This window comes from Eublepharis macularius, chromosome 8 (genome assembly GCF_028583425.1).
Source record: "Eublepharis macularius isolate TG4126 chromosome 8, MPM_Emac_v1.0, whole genome shotgun sequence".
In the NCBI taxonomy this organism is placed as follows: Eukaryota; Metazoa; Chordata; class Lepidosauria; order Squamata; family Eublepharidae; genus Eublepharis; species Eublepharis macularius.
Window position 1 is genome coordinate 22570415 of NC_072797.1, and position 22303 is coordinate 22592717.

The 22303-nt window shown below is 43.4% G+C and overlaps 1 protein-coding gene across 2 annotated transcripts in view; it reads right to left on the reverse strand.

Annotated features, from left to right (window-relative positions):
• PRLR (prolactin receptor) overlaps positions 1–20754 on the reverse strand; it is a 141719-nt gene extending 120965 nt beyond the window's left edge. Inside the window, exons 1-2 of one of the 2 annotated variants that reach the window (XM_054986713.1) lie at positions 20712–20754; positions 20537–20588 (exon numbers count right to left, since the gene is read on the reverse strand). The gene's annotated coding sequence lies outside the window, so the exon portion shown is untranslated. Of the gene's footprint in view, positions 1–20536 lie in introns of both variants that reach the window. The other variant, XM_054986712.1, reaches the window with a different exon arrangement.
• Positions 20755–22303: the final 1549 nt, after the last annotated feature.

Genomic DNA, 22303 nt, shown 5'->3' on the forward strand with positions numbered 1-22303 from the left:
AAATCTAAGCAAACTTGTAAGGAAACTGAATAGTTTTGAATAAGCTTGGTTAGATCAGATGGTATGGATAGCTACCTGTGTTTCGCTCAGTATGTTTATTGTTTAAACTAGCAACAAAGCCCATTGTAGCAAAAAATACAACAGGCTCTAGAAAGGGCAGGGGGGCCACGCCAGCTATTGCCTCCTCCGCAGCACCCCAATCAGGGTTGGGGGAGGAGGGCACAGCAGCAGGGCCAGGCATTGCCCCCTCCATGGCACCTCATCTGAGGCAGGAGGAAAAGGGGCAGAGGGACCAGGCTGGCCATTGCCCCCTCCCCAGCACCCTGATCTGGATTGGGGGAGGAGAGCAGGAAGGTGGTGCTAGGCATTGCCCCCTCCCCAGTGCCCCGATCTGGGGCAGGGGGGAGAATGGCAGGGTGGTGGGGCTGGGCATTGCCCTCTCCCCAGCACACGGATCTGGGACAGGGGGAGAAGGGCCTCCGCACCCCTCATCCCAACCTTTGTGGCTTGGGGAGGACAGGCAAAAGGGGCTTGCTCGTCACCACTCACCCCCTCCTTGCCTCCAATGATTGCAGCTTGTGGTGGGAGGACAGGGCAGGTGAGCAAAGCTTGCCTGCCACTGCTCGTCCCCCTCTGCTCGCCCCCCAGGATCATTGGTATAACAAACAAGGCAAACCCAGTAGTTAAACTGTAACAATAAAAAGGGGACACCCCAACTGGGTCTGACCCAGTTGGGGTGTCCCCTTTCTATTGTTATGCCCCCAGGATCATGGCTTGGGGGGGACAGGGCAGGTGGGCAAGGCTTGCCCACTGCTGCTTGTCCTCCGTCGCTCGCCCACCAGGATTGTGGCTTGGGGACAGGATAGGGCAGGTGAGCAACATTTGCCCACTGCCACTTGTCCCCCACCCTTGCCCCCAGGATTGCAGCTTGGGGAGGACAGGGCAGGCAAGCAAGGCTTGCCCACCGCCACTCATCCCCTACTTGCCTCCAATGATCGTGGTTTGGGGGGGGCGAGGCAGGTGAGTGAGGCTGGGTCTCCATTGCTGGTAACTAAGTACTTATCCCCGTGTAATGTGTGCGCGCAGGAATAAGCTGTGAGTCGTCTCGAACACACTTTCTCAATTATGTTTAAGGATGTAGGGATGTAGAAAACCTTCTCAGGGATGGCTATAGAAATTTCCTAGTAATATCTAGAGATACTTCCACCTTGAGGGTGAAAATGTATGCAGGGCAGGATTTTCGGAATGGTGTTAAATGATCACATCTTTTAGTTGACTTGCACAAACTCTACAGCCTAGCATAAGTGTGTATTATACAGTATTCAAATGCTGACATGCTTACAATAGAATGCAGTGGACGTGGCAGCAGTCTGTTGTTTAATATTGTTTCTCATCTGAAAGCTAATCAGCTTGCTATCTCATATATTTGTATCCTATTAAAGGCTAAATAAAGTGCTTTTCTTTGCAACTGGCTTAATTCTGCAATGTCTTGCACAAATTATAGGATTCATTTTCATAGATAAAAATCATTGCTGTATTACGGATATTTCCTTTAATGTGATCATATGATTTTTGCTTTCTGAACTGAAAATCATGGATATTTCATTCACATTTGGAGAACTGAAGGACTTCTTGCTATAGAAAATATGCAACAGAAGACTGATTGAGCAATTTGGATGCTGATATCCTTGGATAAACTATAGGATTATGTATAAAGCAATACCAAACAGGTGAATGTATTTAGCTCTACAATTTGACAAAAATAAGTTCTGAGTGTCACAGATTTTTTATTATAACTGGCAGCGAACAAGGTTGAATTTATTCTGGCTGTCATTTTAACCAACTATATGCGTGTATGTTAAAAACTATACTCTGCCCCTCTTTGCTCTTTCCCACAAAACATACTGACAATATTCAAGCGAAATATTCAAACTCACAAAAATGGACAGGGGTTAAACCTTCCACTAAACGGCTTACTCCCTCAAGTTCAAAGAACTCAGCATGTTTTTGAACCAATATGCTTCAAAACCTATTACCAGAATCAAGGGGAATGTTATCAGTTGTGTTTTTATTCCTTTTAAGCAACAGGAAGTTAAAGTTCTGATTCACACATCTGATTATCTTTACAGAGCCAGACTTAATTGTCAACCATGTGTCATACTTTCGGAAGTGCACACAAGGTTTCTCCTGCTAAGAGGAGCTCGTCTGTTTCAGGGAAATCAAGGTCAGGTTTCTACTGAGTTATGCAAAAGAGGATCTTCAGTTCTTCACAATAGAAAAGGATGTTTCTTCTGAACATATGTAAAAAAATCTGATTCTGAAATTTTAGCATTCGATGTACTTATATTTATGAAACAATGGAATGCCATATGGATGAGTTACACCAAAGGTACCAGTTCATTTAGCCAATAAACATCACACCAGGCGGCAATGATTGGCTATCACTGTTCATATCTAGGACTTGTTTATATGGTCAGGAATACTGAAGTATGTCTGCAAATGTAAATTTGCAGCAAGACAAGGGGATTTTACCCATCACTAATCAAGCATAGAGAAACATGTATGTGAGGCAAATCTCTGGATGCAGCTCAGAGCCAAACTACAAGTGATGTCTGACACTAGTTGGACACTTGTCAGCTTCCCTGAAGTTTTGATGGGAAATGTAGGTAGCTTGGCGGAATGTTGGACAAGTGACAGTTGAAAAGTTCATTGGACAGCAGTCGGAGAGCCAAGCTGCAAGACCACAAGTGTCCAACCTGTGTCAGGTGTCACTTGTAGCTTGGCTCTCAGCTTCACGTGCATTTTGGTTTTTGTTTCCTTCTTACTTTTGCACATAAATTCATACAAAGGTTCCATTTGTGATTTGTGAAAAGGTATATTAAAAATTTTTTAAAGGTGTTGAAGAGGAAACTCTCACATCAACCCATTATGGTGTAAAAAATCAGAGATTGAAAGGAGCAAAGCTTCAGGGCAACAAAATTTGTAAACCAGGTTCCAGAATGCAGGATCCACAAAGCAAATAAATCCATGGACATGGTAGACAGTTATGCAGAGCTGGATTTTTGCAAATAACAACAACAAGAACAACATTCGATTTATATACCACCCTTCAGGACAATTTAGTGCCACACTCAGAGTGGTTTACAAAGTATGTTATTATTCTCCTCATGACAATCACCCTGTGAGGTGGGTGGGGCTGAGAGAGCTCTGAGAGAGCTGTGACTGACCCAAGGTCACCCAACTGGCTTCAAGTGGAGGAGTGGGGAATCAAACTCGGTTCTCCAGATTAGTCTTGCTGCTCACTACACCAAACTGGCTCTACACCAAAGAAATAAAGCAAATGACAGTTTAGGGCTTCAGATTGTGAGAAGCCTCTAAATAAATTACTAAAATAAATTACTAAACATTATAAATGTCTATTGTTGAAGTAATGCTAAGGGGCTGCTTAGATTTGACATAGTTTAGGACTTCAGTATGTTTTAATCCAGTTCTTTCAATATGCTGGAAATACACTAACAATCTCCTAATGTGTTTTAGTACCGAAAAGCAGCATAGGAAGTTAAGGTAAAGGGGGAGGGGGAGCTACTAAATCTCCCCCCGCCCCTGCTGTTTTCCAGTAACCACATGATCCTAGCTGCTTCCCCATCTAGTGAAAAGATACAGGAGAAAATGCATCTTGGAGAAGGCAATTCATACCCACACAAACATGTCCCTCAGTTGATTGTCTAGAGAGGCCGTGTTCTGTGAGCCCCCACCTTCCATATAGATGAGTAATTACAACAGCCAAATCTTTTTTTTCCCATATAGATGAGTAATTACAACAGTCAAATATTTTTTTTTGTTATGGCACATTGACTTAGAAATTCCAATCCTAGAGCTGTTTGCTTCATATCACGCAGATGGTATTAATATCACTGGGTGTGATTATTTCTTTTTACTGCTATGGTTTTATTGTCAATATAACTGCAATGGGTTTTTATGATTTCATTTTTTGATGCTATGTTTTTATTGAACGCTGCTTTTTATTACTTTTTTAAAAATGTGCCTGGCAAATGGCAGGAATTTGGGGGGCAGGGATTTGGGGGAACCATGTTGCAAGTGCTGTGACATCACTTCTAGGTCTTCCTGGAAGTGACATCATAGCATGGGTTTTTAAAAAAATTCTTCCGCTGCCACTCAGAGTGGCAGTAGGCTCTCCCCAATTGTTCTTCCACCTTAAAGTGACAACCTCCGGTAATTGTTTGCCAGTGTGTTGATAAAAAGTAAGGACACCACTAGTGTCTCTCCCATATATTGTCCAGTTTGGTCCAGAGTGCTTGAATGTACTTTTAGACTGTTTGGTCAGGTTAAGCAGTCTGGACTGCCCAAAAATTAGCAGCCAAGTTGGTGAGGTAGCACGATTCTGTAATAAAATGTCTTCCTGTATTCCAACAGTTCTTTGGGAAAGTTTCATGTTTGTGATGTATGTGTGCAAATCTCACAGTTCCTCCATTGCAGTACAGTTCATCCTTCCCTTCCTGACTTCTAGCCTCCGTGCAGTCAAAAGCTAGGTTGTGTGTGGTGTGTCTGTTAAAATCTTCCTGATCTCCTTTTGTTTCCACTGCAGTTATAATTCAAAGCTATTACGATCAGTACCAAACATAGCCACAGGCAAATGAAAAAAGTTTGTGACAAAATAATAACATCTCTTCCTGAAGAGAGTTACCACTCTGTTGTTCCCCACTCTGCCAGGGGAGCTCACCGAGTGATCTTGGCTTCACCAACCTCACAGGGTTGTTGTGAGGATAAAATGGAGGGGGAAAGAACAATGGCCCTTTTCACACTGCTTGCCTTCACTCGCAACGACGCGGAACATCGCGCAAAAAACGCAGAAGAGCGCGTTTTCTCGCACAAAATTTGCGTGATGTCGCGCAAATCTTGTGCAAGAAAACGCAATCTTACGTGTTTTTTACACGATGTTCCGCATCATTGCGAGTGAAGGTAAGCAGTGTGAAAAGGGCCAATGTTGGTAAACTCCTTTGGGTTCCCTTTGGGAAGAATCCGCTCTGAGCCTGATTGTTCGGAGAGTGGGCTATAAATTTAATCAAATAAAAAAATTTAAAAGGTGGGTTTAAATAAATAAAAATAAACGAATGAGGAATGACTGCAGAGGTTCCCAAATTTAATCCATGGCAGTTAAAAGGTTCAGGTGGTGGGCGATGTGAAAGACCTCTGCCTGAAACCTTGAAGAGCCAATGCCAGTCTGAGTAGACTGAGTAGACAATGCCAGACTGAGTAGACTGAGTAGACTGAGTAGACTGAGTAGACCTTCATAGACCAATGGTACCCAGTGCATAAGGTAGCTTCATGTGAGTATTTTGGGAGGGTCTGAATGGCAGAGAATCTACTTGGCAAGCAGAAAGTCCCCAGTTCCAGTATCTCCAGCTAAAATGATCAGGTGATGAGTGATATGAAAGTCCTCCACCTGAGACCCTGGAAAGCTGCTGTTAATCAAACAGATCTTGATAGACCAACTTCATGTATTCATGATGAACGATCAGGCAGGCCAGCCCTCAGAAATGAATAGTATGGATCCTGAAACCAATCCATGGAATACCTGTTATCCTTAAAACCAAAGGCATATACAGTTCTGGCTATGGAAAACTTCAGCTTATTATTTTGCCAATCCAACTCAATACGATCAGTAATCAGGTGGAAGATTGCAGTAATTCCTTTGCTGATCCGTGTTTACAGATAATACGCAAACTCAAGGGTTGGTAAATAATGATGAAGACAGGCTGGTCAGACCCAGAGTAATCTGGCTCATTCTGTCAGCTGGATTCATTCCAACAAAACCCCTGTAATATAGGCAAATTTATCCATCTGCAAACACAGAACAGAAATTGCCCTGATAAAAATGAGGAATTGCATGCTGCAAAGAATTAAAGTCCTGTTAAATAAACAGTTGGACAAGAGATTAAGGGGCTGATCTTTTAACACCATTTGTGTGTAATTTTAGTCTGGAAAAAAAATGTTATTTTAAGCCACTCACTGCTCTATATTTTTATGGTCTGTGTTTTTATTCGACAGCTGGGTTTTTAATCTGGATTTTAATGTTTTGTTTTTATGATGTTTTATTTTGTAAGATGCTCTGAACAGGTTCCTTGGAAAGGCAGCATAAAATTCTTCTAAATAAATAAATTCTGATGTGGTCTTTTAGTAAAGAATACAAATGTGTATTTTTTTTAAAAAAAAATTAAAGGTGTAGAGAAATGTGGGACACTGGGATAGTACACAAAAAATCAAGTCATGGCCCTTAGAATTTCATACATTTCAGTACCAGATTTTTCTGTATATATTTGAAAGAGCTGCACATGAAAGTCTTGCACTGACAAACAAGTAAAAATTTCAGTAGGAAGAGAAAACTGGGACAGCATTTTTTAAAGAATAGTACTTGAAAATTCCATCCAATAACAAATGATCAAATTAGGAAGGGTTGAGAGAAGAATAATTCAGGATCTACAAGGGGACCAGCTTCATGTTAAAGAAGCATCAAACACTCATATTCACACACTCATCCCTCTATGTTAAGTTTTGAAGGCATCCCCATAAAACATGTTAGAAATACATCTTAAAGCTGTAATGTGTGCACATAACATATGCACATTTTTAAATGGAGCAAATTAGACAAATACACCTTCCATGGATTTGGGATTGCCCACTAGGGATAGGCATGAACCGAAATACGAACCAAAACCTTCTGACCTGGAAGTGATGGTTTTCTGACCCGGAAGTGATGGTTTCACGAACCAAACGAACCAGTTCGTGAACCAGGGGCAGGTTCGTGAAAGTTCGTGGTTCGTGAAATTTGACGAGCCATGAACTGTGTGGTTCGGTTTTTTTCTGGTTCATGCCCATCTCTATTGCCCACTACATCTATAAACAGTGGGAAATACATGTTTACTGACATGTTATATATAAAGGATTCTGGAGGGTAAAATGAATTCTCCTCTCTTTGTATAATGTGCACTGTGCCTTTCCCCTCCCAGTTGAAGATCATTTGCTCTTTCCAGCAGGGTAGCAAATGTACAGAGCAATTTTCTTTCTCGTGCAGTTGCTTGGCTTCCAGCGTTTGGGGGTGGGTGAGTAGTGATAGCATACCAACTAACTGACTAGTGAGTGTGAAAGAAACATACCTGGGTTATAATTTATCCTTGTTTTTTATTTCTTCCTGGAAAACTCCTGTATATTAATTGATAGGAAATTATTTCAACATTTATTGATACTTTTGTGATCATGGAACTAGACAATAGCTGGGTATTTGTCCCCATGGCATTTTGGCAGAAATCTTATCTGCTGAGTTTTATGTTTCTGGCCTTGTCTACACTGCTGTTTAAACTAATGTCCTCCCTACCTGCTAAGTTTAGCAGATGTGCAAACAAGCACTTGAAACTATATAGGAGAAAAAGTCACTTGGCGAGGGTGGGGGGAGGGATTATTTGGAGCTGGGAAATGGTGGAGTGGGAAGAGGTCATTCCCCCCCACCCACTCCTTGACCCTTATCATCTCCTATAGAGTTTCTCATTCTAAAGAGCTGCTAAACTACAGCTGCACTGATAAACTGATGTTAAGTAATAGTACAGCCAAAACCACAGATGCATTTTCAAGCACTTTAATGATCAGTTTGGAATCTTCCCCCCTTCAGTTATTTCACATTACCAGCTTTAACAAGGTATGTTTTTTCCTGCTTTAAATGTCGCCATTATCCCCCACAGCTTGTGTGTGTGTGTGTGTTTATATCTTACGTTGTTGCCCTGCAATACAGATCCAAAGAAACATTCTGACAATGTGCAGACACCTCCTCTTCATATTACCTCCTCTCCAATGAAACTGACAAAGAACAGCTTTGTCCATTTTATTTTTAAAAATTAGTGAAATTGACAAGACTTTCTTCCACTCAGGGGGTTGAAATGAAAACTGCCTCAGGTTAGGCTAGGCTGGAGAGGTCAGTACAGGGATGGATGTATTTCTCCAGCAATGTGGGAGGGATTTCAAATAATTGCTGGTTGGTTTTTTTTTTTTCAAAATTAGGAAAAGTATCATTCGTGGTCTCTCAAGCCCTTAAACAAATTCCAACCTTATAACGAAACATAAAACCTGTTACTTTTCACACAGAGGTTCCCAGACTTGTTTGAACCTGGGGGCACATCTAGAATTTTGAGAAAAATGAGTGGACACCACACAATTGCTGCCTTAGGGGGGACCAGTCACAAAATGGCTGCCATATGGGGCCAGCTCCCTCAGTTTATTCACCTACTGCTTTAGGTTTTGTGAGAATTAGTCTGTAATTGCAGGCTGTAAGCCAAGTCTGTCTCCTGTTCTCTGTTGCCAGCACAGAAGCATAGGAAGAATACAGAGGATGGGAGCAGCAGCTGTGACAATGGGCTGTGTTGACAAATTAGAGTAAATTGTGTTTCCCTTCTCCAAACAGCCATATGGCAAAACTAGTTGCTGGCCAAGGATTTTCCTTCAGGCAGTGACATTAATGGTTTTTATGCAGTGTCTCCATTAGAATAAACCACAGACGTTAGATACTGAAGGCATCACTTTTAAAAATGTATCTACTCTTTGGGATACCTCCCAAGTCAACTACAGTCTGATTTCCATTGGTACTTAGGAAACTGAGGTTATACCGAATTCCACTATCGCTCAGGAGTCTGAAATGGACTTTTCTTCCATGCACCAGCTCTGCACCCACTAGACAAGACTGTCTTGTCAAGATATCATGCTTACAAAATCAAAACAAAATCATGAAAGCTCATACCCTACCACAAATTTTGTTAGTCTTATAGGTGCTACTGGACTCTTGCTCTTTTCTGCTGCTACAGACAGACTAACATGGTTACCCATCTACCCATCGAAAATCAAAACAGACATTTCCAGTCCCATTAAGTTCATATGACAAAACAGACTTTTAACCTGATTTTCCCTTCTCTCTATGTGCAGGTTTTAGTCCATTCAATCTGCTCTTCTTTTCTGGCTCCCTTTGTGCTTTGGGACCTATAAGGCAACAGCTGCTGCTAAGACTCATAGCAACTAGCTTTTCAGAGGGTGTGTTCCATCAGAGCTGGGACGCCCCATGGTGCAACAAGGTATCGGTTTGATCAGGCACTGGTGCCAGCACTAAACACACGGTAGAGGACACACAGCACTCATATACACGCACACATGCCAGACACTGCTTACTGCTTAGACTTGTTTGTGTTTTGTAGCAGGCCACTCATCTGCCCTGGGGCAAAGGTGTGCCTTAACCCTGTTCAGACACTAAAGGCCCCGCCTCTTCAAATAAGGCAGAGAGAGAAGCTAGTGGCATTCTGCAACTGGGAAGCCTGTGTGTGCAGACTAGGCAAGGAAAAAGAGTTGCTTGAGCTTCATCATGGGAACATGCATGAGCTGAAAAAGTAAGGGCTGAATCACCCACATCTGCTTGGAAGCTCATACAAGAATGTCAAGTGCAGCAAGGTGAGTCAGTGATTAAACAGCAAGCCAGAAAATTCCCACTGCAAATCTGGCCTCAGCCACAAACTCATTAGTGGGGCCATCCTAAGTGTGGTTACACCCTCCTTAAATCCATTGAAATCAGCAGAGGTAATTTCCAATGCAATCCTAAACAGACACCCTTCTAAATCCGTTCATGCCAGTGGGTTTCAAGGGGCTACCTCTGCTTTGAATTGCACTGTGAGAGTAAGTCATTCTCTCCCAGCCAGCCTTACCCACCTTCCTCAAATCTGCAAAAGGGAGATAATAAGATTGACTTGCTTACCGAGCGAATAACTATAACAACAACAACATTCGATTTATATACCGCCCTTCAGGACAACTTAATGCCCACTCAGAGTGGTTTATGAAGTATGCCATTATTATCCCCACAACAAAACACCCTGTGAGGTGGGTGGGGCTGAGAGAGCTCCAGAGAGCCGTGATTAGCCCAAGGTCACCCAGCTGGCTTCAAGTGGAGGAGTGGGGAATCAAACCCGGTTCTCCAGATTACAGTCCTGCTCTCTTAACCTCTACACCAAACTGGCTCTCTGCCAAGCACTTTCTAGAGCCTGTATAAATGCTAATTATCACCGTTACTCTCTCACTTGTTGACTTGCAGCAGAATATGCGAACTGCCTCCATGGATGAATTTTTTGTCTGGGGGACAGCGAGATACAAGAGCTCTCCTTGGGTTGTTTTATGCATCTAATACTAATTTTTATCCCACTTTGACGTTTTTTGAGAAAGAAGATGCAAGGTGACCTATTTACATATACAAATAATCACTTAGGTGACATTTAGCTATCACATTTTGATTACGAGAACATAAGAACGTAAGTAGATCTAGAGGAGTTAGTCTGTAGTAGCAAAATCAAAAAGAGTCCAGTAGCACCTTTAAGACTAACCAATTTTATTGTAGCATAAGCTTTCAAGAATCAAGTTCTCTTTGTCAGATGCATGGTACAGAAACTGGTCAAATATAGAAGAGGAGGGGGGAGGAGGGGAGGAGAGAGAAGATGCAGTTGCGGGGGAGAGGGAGGGTGCACAGAAAAAAACCCTGAACATGATGTTCGTTGTTCATTGCTGTGCACAAACAGGGACTCACGAACAACCACGAACATGGCCCTGTTCACAAACATGTTCATGGTTGGCTGTTCGTGGGGGCCAGCAGGCTTTCCTCCAGCCATCATCCAACTTTGGTCAAGAAGATCCCTACTGCACCAATCCCAGAAACCTGACCTGAGCAGGCACCAGGAAAGGTACCAATAATAAATAATAGCTTGGCTCCAGAGCCTGGCAGCAGCCCTGGAAGTTGAAGAGGTAGATCCCTACTGCACCACTCCAAGAAACCTTACCTGAACAAGCAACAGGAAAGGTACCAATAATAAATAATAGCTTGGCCCAGAACCTGGCAGCAGCCCTGGAATTTGAAGGGGTAGATCCCTATCCCACCACACACAAAGAAAATTCAAGCTCCAATGCACTCTCTCTATCAAAATGCCAACAGCAACTCTCTCCCTCTCCACTGTCTGCAAACTAAGCCAGAGCTGGGAGCCCCGTCCCCACTGGCCTTTGCTCCTTTGTAACAAATTTGGAGCTTCACACTTGAAAGGGAGACCTGCCTATCAAGCTAAATTGGGCTTAGATTGGAGTTTCCAGGGCAACAGCAGGAGTTCAGACAGAGTTCAGACAATCCCTGCCAAAGGAATTGATTGCAGGTGCCAGACTGTCTGGCTTGACGAACAGCAGCGAACAACAACGAAGGAGGCTTGCATCGACCACCTGTTCGTTTAGAATGGGGCCTCACAAACAGCTTGTTCGCGAACAGCAGATTGGGCTGTTCGTGCCTTTTTTTGGTTTGTATTGCTGTTCGTGCTCATTTCTATTCATAACCACAGTCATATCCCAACCTGTGACTTCTGGTTTGTCAAAGCTCTGGATAGTGATTATATCTAAATGCAGGAATCCTGACTTGCTATCGGCTTATGGTAGGATTGCCCCAGGACACAGAAGTACAACTTCAGAACAACAATAAATGCCACTGCTCCTATTGATTCTTGCTAGGAGTAGACAAACCAAGATTTTCAAGCAGATTCTGGCTAGTTTCAGTCTATTGCTGGTTTCCACAAACCATCTTTTAAACTTATATTCTCCACGATGTCTGAATGCAGTCTTGGTGTTGCAGCCATTGTAGAGCAAGAGTGCTTAGGGCTGTATACTGATAATTCTTCCGAATGAGCATATGATGCTGCCATACTATGGGCTTAAACAGGCAAGACAAAAATCCTGAATCCTGGCATGACTATAAAATGAAACTTGCAAGCTCATTCTGCCTCAATTTGCCTCAGAGCTGTGCAGAGAATGGAGAGGGAGTTTAATCCTTCAAGCCAGCACTCAGTTTTACTATACTGCATGGTAGTGGAAAGTGGTGTCAAGTCACAACAGACTTATGGAAACCCTAGAGGGTTTTCAAGGCAAGAAATATTCAGAGGTGGTTTGCCATTGCCTGCCTCTACATAGCAAACCTTGCCTTTTTGGAGGTCTCCCATCCGATTACTAACCAGGACCAACGAACCAACCCTGCTTAGTATCTGAGATCTGATGAGATCAGGCTAGTACAGGCTATCCAGGTCAGGGCTGCATATTTTCATTTAAAATCCAGATAGTAGAGCAAGGAAGCTGGTTTTGGAATAGCAAAAACTGAGTGGAAGCTGAAGAGATATACCCTTTTCCTTTCTCTGCATTGCTACAAGGCAAATTGAGGCAGCATTAGCCTGCAGTGTATATTTTATACTCAGACCAAGATTTTATAACTTAGCCTCCTCTGCTTGAGTGCTAAGTCTGGACTCAGCCACGTATTCATTCTCCCCTACTTTGTGTTCATTTTAAAACAGCAAGTTTTTCTTCTGAAAATACAGCCTCCAAGCTTGTTTAATCAAGCAGGAAAATGGTGTGGGGATGGAATTTTAGCAATTTCCTCCCCAGCCATTTTCTCATGTGAAAAAAGTTGCCTGAGCTAGGGTTGAGGATAAATAAGAAAGAATAATGGAAAGAAACTATATAATCAGGAAATCATCCATTGCAATAAGCTAACTAAATACAAAAAGCAACAAAATGTAATCAAATAGTAATCAAAGTGTTACAAAAAATATCATTGTGTGTGCATTATTTACATGAAACATCAACTAACATATTCATAAATAGACCATAGCTTAAATATTCAGTTCATAAAAGCTATACAAATCCCATAGGCTGCATGCAATGTATATACAGAACAATTTGTAGGTGGTTGTACTCTGCTCCCCCCATGACAGAGGGGGGAGGGGCACGGCGGCTAAAAAGCACCCATTTCCACCAAAGTCTTTTTCAAGTGTTGTAGCAATGTAGTTAATAATCTCTGTATCACCATAAAAATGCATAGCATGTGAAGCCACATAGAAAGCCCATAAACATTAATCAATCACACTATACCCATAAAACATAATACTTACCAAGAAAAACTTGAAAAATTTCACATGTCAAACCATCATGACACCTTCATGGTTTGGGAAGGGGAGAGACCTTAGCTGGGTATAATGCCATAGAGGGCAGCCATCCAAAGCAGCCGTTTTATCCAGGGAAATGATCTCTGTTATCTGGAGATCAGTTGTAATTTCAGGAGATCTCCAGCCACCACCTGGAGGTTGGTAAGCCTTCTATGAACTGTTTTTACTCACATGCCTGTAAGTTTTCCATAGCAAGGATGAAAGATGCTTGGGAATGGCTCTTTCCAGCAAGAAAACAGCAGGTGGAGAAGTGCCCCTCTCTCCTCCACACTGATTTCCTCCTTGTTCAAACTCTCCTGAAGAACACATTAATTTTAACTTATATATTTATACCTCACCTTTCTCTCCACAGGGGAATCAAAGCAGCTTACATCGTTCTCTCCCCTTTATTTTATCCCCACAACAACCCAGTGATGTAGAGCTCAGCTTCCAGTAAACTTCCATAGTAGAGTGAGAATTTGAACCTGGGGCCCCATTTCCCAGGCCAATATTCTAACCACTATACAACTGTGGCTTTCATTTCATTTGCAAATGGAAAAAGTTGACATTCAAAATAAATATGGAGGGGAAACAAAATAAATTTTAAAAAGATGTGTAGTTGAGTCCTCATTATAATTAACAACAGGCCTGGAGAAAAATATCCTGTCTAGAGGCAGGCATGAACTGGGAAAATGGTGGTTTGTTGCCGTTCATAGTTTGTCATTTCACAAACCACGAACCATCAACTGCCATGAACTTGCCCAGTTCACGAATTGGCTCATTTGGTTCGTTAGTTCGTCACTTCCAGGGCTGTAGAAGGTCTGCAGAAAGCCCATTCCCCTGTTGCCTAAATAACAGATTGATCGGCACGAGGCTGTCTGCAGTGACAAACTGAAAAACGAAACATACGAACTGCTCTAAAAATCTTAGCGGTTTGTCAGAAATGAGCTTCAACAAACTGCTTGTTAGTGAACCAAAAACTGGCCCGGTTCATATGAACTTTGGTTCGTATTTTGGTATGTGCCCATCTCTAGTCCTGTCCCTTTACTAGAGACTTAATCGTATGTTATTTATCAAGCGAATGCCCTTTTCTACACATTAAGTATCCATTAAAGGGGCAAGACATTTCTCTCTAAGTCTGACCCTCAGATTCTTGGTCCATCCAATTCAGTATGATCAGTATGATCTACTCTGACTGGCAGCAGGTTGTTCTTCAGGGCCTCAAGCCGAAAAAGGTCTTTCCCAACAATTTCCCAATCTTTAAGTGTAGGAAATTCATAGTCTTTTCCCTCAGTCATGTCATCCAGTACTCATAGAGCAACTGAAAGGTAGCTAGGTAGTTTCACTGGAAACCTCTTTCTCCAACTACCTTCTGGTGTTAACTAGTCACATCAAATAACTTTCAAAAGCACAAGTAGAAATAGAATGGAGTCCTGATGTTTGTAGATACTCTGTGGCTACAGGATCAAAATTAGTGTGACAGCAGCAGTACAAGGGAAGCTAGCATTTTTATTGTTGTTGTTTTTTAAAATAACCTTCTGTACAGAATCTCACATTAAAGGTCTGCCCATATGCGAATTATGAAAGCTATGGATAGGGTTAAAAGAAATGGGGGTGCCACAACATCTGATTGTTTTGATGCACAACCTATACTCTGGACAAGAAGCTACTGTAAGGACAGAATATGGGAGGAAAGAATGGTTTCCAGTTGGCAAGGGTGACAGACAAGGATGCATATTATCTCCCTACCTGTTCAACCTCTATGCAGAGTATATCATAAGGAAAGCTGGATTAGATCTAGAAGAAAGTGGAGTGAAAATTGGTGGAAGAAGCATTAACAATTTGAGATATGCAGATGACACCATGTTACTGACAGAAAATAGTGAAGACTTGAAACAACAACTGATGAAGGTTAAGCACCAAAGCAGGATTACAGCTGAATGTCAAGAAGACAAAAGTAATGACTATTGAGGAATTACACAATTGTAATGCTGACAACAAGGATATTGAAATTGTTCAAGATTTTCTATTCTTTGGCTCAATCATCAACCAAATGGGAGACTACAATGAAGGAATCAGAAGAAGACTGAGACATGGAAGAGCAGTTATGACGGGGATAGAAAATATCCTTAAATATAAAGATGTCTCCCTGGGGACCAAATTCAAGGTAATCCAAACAATATTATTCCCCATTACTAGGTATGGATTAGACATGGGCACGAACAGCAATACGAACGAAAAAATCCCACGAACAGCCCGTTCATCTGTTTGCGAACGGGCCATTCGTGAGTCCCCATTCCAAACGAACAGATGGTCGTCGAAAGCCTCGTTCATTGTGTTTGGTCACTGTTCGGGAAGCCAGACACTCAGGTACCTTCAATCAATTCCCCTGGCAACGGCAAGGACTGAACTCTGTCTGAACTCCTTCTGGCTTTAACCCTTCAGCTTCCAGCAGACAGTCCAGTTTTTGCCACTCAGAAGAGAAATTGACAGCAAAGGAGGGGGGACTCATGGATCATACCTTTCCCAGGCTGCAATCTCTCTGAAACGTGGGGGGTCTTCCGAGGACAGTGAGGACTATGTCCCCTGCAAATTTGGTGGGTATTGAACATTGGGAAGGTCAGTTTTGTAACCCCTCAAAGTAGCTTCCAACAGGCAGTACAGTTTTTGCCACTGTGAAGAGAAAATGACAGCAAAGGGGGCGGTGCTGGCTCTCCCAGTGCGATAGGGGAGGCACTGGGGAGGAGCAGCCGCACGGGGAGGAGCAGCCGCACGGCACCCGCACTGGGGAGGAGCAGCCGCATGGCACTGGCTCTGCCCGCTGTCAGAGGGACGAGGAGATTCTCCTCGTCTCTCTGACAGCGGGCAGAAGCAGCCCCGCAGTGGCACCAGTTCTGCCCGCTGTCAGAGGGACAAGGAGATTCTCTCTGTCCGTCGCACCTGGCAGCAGCAGCCCGGCGGCGCTGGGGTGGGGCAGTGGGGCGGGGGCGGGGTTTTTTGGGGTGTTTAACAGGCCTTGCCCATTGCACGTGGCAGGAAAGGGCCCTTTATCAGCTGACAGGCAGCAAGGGGGAATCCCGCCTGCCACCTGCCAGCTGATAGTTTAAAGGGATCTTTAAAGGGCCATGAACACGAACACCGAACATGTTCGTTAAGGGGACATGTTCTGTTCTGTTCGTTGTTCATTGTTCGTGGATGGCAACGAACAATAAACAGGGTATTCGGAATTTTTTTCCCGTTCGTGCCCATGTCTAGCCTGGATGTGAAAGTTTGACAATGAAGAAAGCTGACAGGAAGAAAACCGATTCCTTTGAAATGTGGTGCTGGAGGAGAGTTTTGTGGATATCATGGACAGCCAAAAAGACAAATAAGTGGGTTCTAGATCAAATCAAGTCTGAATTCTCCCTAGAAGCTAAAATGACAAAACTGAAGCTATTGTACTTTGGTCACACCATGAGAATCAAGACTCTCTTGAAAAGTCAATAATGCTAAGAAAAATGGAACGCAGTAGGTAAAGAGGAAGACCTAAAACATGACGGCTTTATTCAATAAAAGAAGCCACATCCTCCAGTTTGCAAGATCTGAGCAAATCTGTTAATGATTGGATGTTTTGGAGGTCTTTCATTCATACGGTCACCATAGGTTGGAGGTGACTCAAAGGCACATCACACACCCATATGTGGAGAACTAATGCATTTTTTTCTCCCTGTGGAATACTGCAGCAGAGACAGTAAATAAAAATCTGGTTGCACAGACCACCCAACTTCTGTGGGCTTCCAGGTCATCCCCAGAGAACAACAAGGCACTGGCACAAGCACAGAACCATTAGAGCACATGGGTTACGGTGTTGCCACATTACACAGCCACAGATCCACATCTGCCACTGAGAGCACCTTTTCCACGGGAGCTGCAGGCAATCCCAGCTCTCTGTCAAATACATGTATTTGAGACATGTATGTTCAAACACCAGTTTCGCAAGGGCAAAACTAGACCATTCATTGGCAGGCGCTGGTCTGAGGACAGCTGCAAAGTGCGGCTGAGAAAGTTGTTTGCAGAGGGAGAGCAGTGGGTAGGAGAGGGGGGGGGATTCAACCCAGCCTTAGCCGTGCCCCCCCAACAGCCACTCTTGCTCACAAGGAGGGAAACCTGCACCTGGGAACTCTGATGAGGGAAAGGAGTGATTTGTTACACTTTGCTGATGTGCTTTTGGAGCATTTTTGGCAGGTGAGCCTTAAACTGCTTTCAGTGCATACTGGTCTCTAATTTAATTATAAAGCCTACATTGCCTAGAGCATGCATCTTATTTTATTTTACTGGTCTAAAACATTCCGCCCAGCAACAACAGCTCTCAGACACGGCAGGAAGTCATACGAGAGAAAACTGAATGGCCTTCTAAATCTCAGATGAAAATGGATTCATCACACCACGTCGTTAGTAATATATTCCACTGTCAGAATCACAGATTTGCTATCAATGCAACCACATGGCATTACAAACACGCTCACAGAATCAAACTTGTTTAATGTTTCTGATAGAATAATAAATTAACAAGCAAGGAACCATCCTTGGATGCAGAAGTTCATTCAACATGGAAGGTTTTAACCACAGGAGAATCATCCCACATTACAGCATTTTTGAAAGAATTTCTAACTGGGTGTCCATTTCCAAGCTGAAACGTCTCATCTTTCATCTGGTATGCATGGCTATAAGTTAAAAAAAAATCTTCTATATGTAGAGGGAGACTCCTCTAGTAGGGAAACAAGGGATATCCCATCCTCACGAAAAAGGGTGGAAAGCAATGTAATGACTCTTGTGCTAATATGAGTTTTTTTCCTGCCGCTGTCACTCTTTCAAAACTCCAGCAACGGCAGCTGGTGAATTTTGGAATCAGTGGGGCTATCTATAAGTGGAAGGGGGGGTGCATGTGCTATTTATGCATGTGTTATTCATGCACGGATGGCATATACCACTTCAGCACACTGAGAACCAGGCATCACAGCACACAAAGAAAAAGAAAGATTTTGTTCAGAAGTTGTGCAGAAAGACTGGTGTTTTGTAAGAACCCAAAAATCATTATGGAATATGCCTCTGGGTTCTACCTTTTCTATGTAATTCCATTCACATCTCACAGTTCCAATGTTCACTCTTTCAGTGGTTTCCAATCTCAATGTCAGTTTTTTCCAGTCACTGCTTGAATGCCAGGTGTTCAGTTTGTGTCCACTCAGAGCCAAACTACAAGTGACGTCTTACACAGGTTGGACACTAGTCGGCTTCCCTCAAGTTTTGATGGGAAATGTAGGCGTCCTGGTTTTACAGCTTGGCTCTCCATTACAGCTGCAAGACCAGGATGCCTACATTTCCCATCAAAACTTGAGGGAAGCCGACTAGTGTCCAACCTGTGTAAGACGTCACTTGTAGTTTGGCTCTAAGCGTCCAGATAGCTAGGACTGCCATCCATTTAGACACACAGTTACTGCTTAAAAACTGTCCTGCCAAATGAACTCACAAAAACACCAAATAAAAAAAAGTCATCCACCTGGAATAATGTTAGCAAAGGAAGGGATCTGCTGACTCATTATCTCCCTTCAGAGTCATTATCTCCCGTCTGAAATTTTAACTACAAGTCACTGAGGTCTGAAGATTTCTAGCACATATAAAAATATGTGGAACATTTGCCTTATTTGGGATGAGCTATGCATGGTTTAGCTTCCATTTTAATAGGTAAAAGGTAAAGATGCAAGCCCCGAGTCATTACTGACCCATGGGGAGGGACGTCACATCACGACGTTTTCTTGGCAGACTTTTTACAGGGTGGTTTGCCATTGCCTTCCCCAGTCAAACCCAGGAAACTGGGTACTCGTTTTACCAACCTCGGATGGATGGAAGGCCAAGTCAACCTTGAGCCGGCGACCTGAATGTGGCTTCCGCCAGGATCGAACTCAGAATCGTGAGCAGAGCTTGGGCTGCAGTACTGCAGCTTACCACTCTGCGCCCCACGTAAAGTGCAGATGACTGGGGAAGGAATGGCAAACCACCCCGTAACAAAAGAAAACATCATGATGCAACGTCCCCCCATAGGTCAGTAACGACTTGGTGCTTGCACAGGGGGACTACCTTTACCTCATTTTAATAATGTGCTCATAAAATGCTTTAGAAGAAGCACTGACTACAACTTAAATGTGGACCTGTGGTCAGTGAAACATAGCAAAAGGCTTCCATGCCAGCTAGTGCCCTTCCAGAACAAGTACATGAGTGGAAACAGGCATGCAAGCCATCTATACACCTCATGGCAAGGTTTAGTCATGTATAGTCATGCATACCTGTACAGGTGAAAGCAACCTTAGCACTGAAAGATCTGTAAGGCACAATAGTTCTGCTTAGAATTGCCACTCGTGTTAGTTTTCACTGAAAGCAAAATTCCAAGCAAGTTTGGGAGTTCTTCCTCAGGTGAAACATCTTGGAACGTGGAAGGAGGTCTGAAGAATAAGGGCGAAACTACACAGTAAATTGTTCCTCGGTTCTGTTGAGCAGGTTGTGCTGGGAGCTACTGCATGAAATTTGATCCCAAGGCCTAATTCTGATGGGGACCGTGGCACATTGGGAGCCCATCAAGTACACCTGTAGTGCCAATCGGCAAAAGAGAGTCGCTTGGCTCTGGCTCTGGTCAGGAAAATGGCATGGGGGGGGGGGGGAGGAGCTGCAAGTCGTCATCTGAACTGATTCCCACAGGTGGGAATCAAGTTTCAACCAGGAACTCCGGAGTCCCAACATATGCCTGCTTGACAGGTCCTGGGCTGGATCTGGGAACAGTGAATTGTGTCAATCACAGAAAGCTTTTAAATGTCCCTGATTTTCACTCCTCTTTGCTTTCTCTTATTTATTTATCTTTATTCATACCTCCTCTTCAGAAGCGTGTTAGGTTCTGAAGACAGCAACCCTGGCTTGCAGTCCCAATCAATCATTTACATTGCGGGGAAACAAATACATCACATATCTATGTGCTTTTGTGCACCTATTCAAATGTCTGAAAATAAGACACACCACAGAAGGCTTCTGACTTGGTTCCACAGGAGTGCATTGCTAATGCCGATGTTTACCTTTGGAAGAGATAGGTTTTTTCACACCCACCTTCTTTACATCACACAACCAGTCTGATAACAAGAACGCAACTTTAGTAAATTCGACCAAGGTACACTTTGACATGTGCTTTAAAAAAAAACATCTTCAACTCCCTCTGTGAGTTCACACAGCTTTTAAATTTTTATGTGAACGATCCGAATGACAGGTCTCGACTTGGGATATTTTTAGCCCTCTCTGGGAGAGCAAATCCATTAGTAATTGTGCTCTGATATTAATTTTATAAACACAAAGACTTTGTCCCCTTTTGTGCGTAAAACAAAAGCCCATATAATGCTATGTTACAGGTGTGTGCGTGTGTGAAGGCAACCGAAGGACAAACTGCTGTAAGAATAAGGTGGAACCAAAGCACTTACTTTTCTGAAGTGAAGAAGTCTGGCTGGATCCATGTCGGCTCAGGCGAGCTTCCTGGTCAAGGAAATGAAAACCCAGAGTCGGTAAGGCAGTTTCCAATTAATTCAGTAAATCCAGAGGGGAAATGAGTCCCCGGGGGAAATGAACACAGCCAGAAGCAGAAAGGGAAACCCGTACTTTATGGAGCTCGGAGTCTCAGACGTTCAGCCTCTCAGCTGTGTGGGAATCGAGCTCTATCTATGCCTACTCTCTTCTCATTGGAGGAGGAGCCAGGATTGCAACATTCATGTTCCTTGCTCCAGGCAAAACAGTGATTTTTCTTCACCATGCAAAATGTCCGGGGACTGACAGCTTTACAAGGTTGCAAAAGGTACAGATTATATGGACGGAGCAATGAAGATGTATTTTTAAGCCTCAGATTTACATTCTTGAGATGCACATGTTTACATTCAAGTGGATAAGCGAGCTGTGTGCACGCTTTTAAAGTCAACGCATTGTACTTCTATTAAAAAAGGATTGACTTAAAGACCTCCCTTGGCGCAGCCGAATGTCAAATACGTTCTGTTTCAAAGCAGGCAGAAAAGGCATGGATTTTTAAAGTCAAAAAGGGGACAGCAACCTTGTCTTCTGTTAAACTCATGCAAAAGAAGATAAACTTCTCTCTGCCAGCGAGAGAATGGCCGCAGTTGTCGATACAGGGACTGAATATTTCCTAGAATAATCATTTGATGCAACCAGTCCAGTTTCTCAACTATCCATGTGCCAAAGGCATTGTGTGTGCCTCAGGCATATACAAGCTTGATCTGGATCAGGATCACGGTGCACAGGGGGAAAAGGCTTACGCCTTGCTCTGCCCATGCTCTTTTCCTGACCTGAAAGAGACCCAAGAAGCTGCTACTGGCCTCGCTGGGGAAGCTGACATGTAGCCCATCAGTACACTTAAGTAGTTCAGCAGCTCCGGGGGACAGTTTCAGGTTGGGAAAATGGCAGAGGTAGAGGGAAGCCTAAGCTCTTCTCTCTAGGTTGCCAGCTCTCGGTTATTAAATTCCTGTAGATTTTGAGGGTGGAGCCTAGAGAGGGTGGGTTTTAGGAGGGGTGGGGTATCATGCCAGAGTCACTCACTGAAGCAGTCATTTTCTCCAGGAGAACTGATCTCTGCGGCCTAGAGATTAGTTGCAATCCAGGGAGATCTCCAGCCATCACCTGGAGATTGGCAAGCCTACTTCTCCTTGTGCCTCCTGGTCATGATCTGAATTGAATTTATGTGTGCCTAAGAATAAAGTTCTAAGCTCAGAACTCCCAGCACATGTCGGTTTTACAGGACAGAGGCAGAGATTGGGCAGGGGTGGGGTGGGGGCAGAACATGACGGCAGAGTATTAAACAGTTAAATCAGGGCCAAGCTACAAGTGACGAATGACACTTGAACGGCAAGTGGATTGAGTGGAGGGCAAGTGAACAGGGAGAAATACACTTGCCGTTCAAGTGTCATTCGTCACTTGTAGCTTGGCCCTCAGTCGTTGGTGTCAAATAAGTTCTGTGACCATGTAGGCAAAAGCCAAGGTCAGTGTGCAGGAAAGCTCCTCTGTGGAAGACAAAACCAGTAAAACCTAAGTCAGCGTGAGTGCCTTGTCTCACATTTATCCTAGTCACTTTTTCCTCTTCCTCCTCTCCTAAAAAAATTAGGGCTAGAGAGAACTGTGATTAGCTCTCCTGTAGGACGAGATTGGGACCACAGCACATGGGAAGGGGGAGTTTCACATTGCCCCTT